The sequence below is a fragment of the Raphanus sativus genome, chromosome 3, assembly GCF_000801105.2.
Source record: "Raphanus sativus cultivar WK10039 chromosome 3, ASM80110v3, whole genome shotgun sequence".
NCBI lineage: Eukaryota > Viridiplantae > Streptophyta > Magnoliopsida > Brassicales > Brassicaceae > Raphanus > Raphanus sativus.
Window position 1 is genome coordinate 7,736,565 of NC_079513.1, and position 1,440 is coordinate 7,738,004.

The window sequence follows — 1,440 nt, forward strand, 5'->3', positions numbered from 1 at the left end:
TAAGTGTAAACTTATGCAGGTTTTAAGAAGATCATAAGAGGACTTCAAGCTTGGCTCAAGATGGAGCTAAGAGAAGTGAGAAGAGATAAGAGAAGACATGGAGATGCAGAGGATGAACAGATTTGCTCAAGTTTCAGGAGGTGTCGAGCACAAAGGAAGGGTTATGGACTTGGACCAAACAGGTGGAGATTGTGAGGTTTGGTCAAGCCCATCAGACTTGTTCATCGGCTGGGCCGAGTTGCACAAGTTACGCGTGGACAACCTATGGGTCTAATCGATAAAGCCCATTAGGTTAAGTGCTGACAATACAAAGAAGGAGAGATCACGACAGAGATCTCTAAGCTAAGCTTCTGGGAGGCACGAGCCTCAAGCATCCAGAGGGAGCTTCCATGGCGTCTCTTAGAGAGATAGAGTAAGCTAGAGATGATATGTTGTTCTAGTCTTAGCTCTTAGCCATGTACTCTTGTATTATCTCTTTATACTCTCTAGGGTTTGCATACCCAAGAACAGAGAGAGTTATGATCTTGTAAACCACAGCGGAGGTGTTTTCCGATACTTCATAGTGGATGTTGTGGATCCTGGATCCACCCCAGATGTAGTGTGCTGCGGCCGCGAACTGGGTGAAAAATTCTTGAGTCATAAACAAGGATTGAATCAATGGGAAAGATCAAAGGGACCAGGGATGTTACGAATCCCCAAGGAAGTCTTGTTAGAGTTACGATTGACTCTACAAGTGGTATCAGAAGAACCACGAATTCCGCAACAAGTGGTATCAGAGCGTAACAGGAGAATGTATATTCGATTTGGTTGAGGTGATGCTGTTCATCGCAGATTTAAAGGTGAAGCTTTGAATGTAACCCTGAAGGACGGTGAAGTGATTGAATGCGAGAGAGTGGGAGAAGTGTTGTAAATCACATTAAAACCATTACAATACTGTTTTCAAATTTTGAGATTTATGTTATTACCTCAGACAACAACAGAGCCAATGTTTTGTCCAATAATTCTCCACAAATTTCTCTGGGTTCTTGAATATTAATAGAGCCAAATTTTCCATGACCTCTTCACATTACCAGATGGCTTACTTGGGTTTGTTTCACCATGAAAGAAAAACTGAGTAGAAAGGCAATGGCATCTTAATGTTTTAAACCTGATAAAATCAGTCATACCTGCAGCGACAGACTTAGATTTCTCTGATGTCGCAATCTTTGGAGGATGGGTTTGAACAGACTTTGTTTTGTCAGAAAGCTCGAGAACATCAACTGAACTAGACAAAAAAATAAAAAGATAGTTTATAATAGTCAAAAAATAGATTTAAATGTCAAAACCTCAAGAAAGGACATGAGTTCTCAAGTAAAATGTTTCGAACATTTGCCTCAAGATCAATGTATACAGAATCACTTCCCATTGACTGAAGAAAGTTGTCTATACCTGATGTGTTAA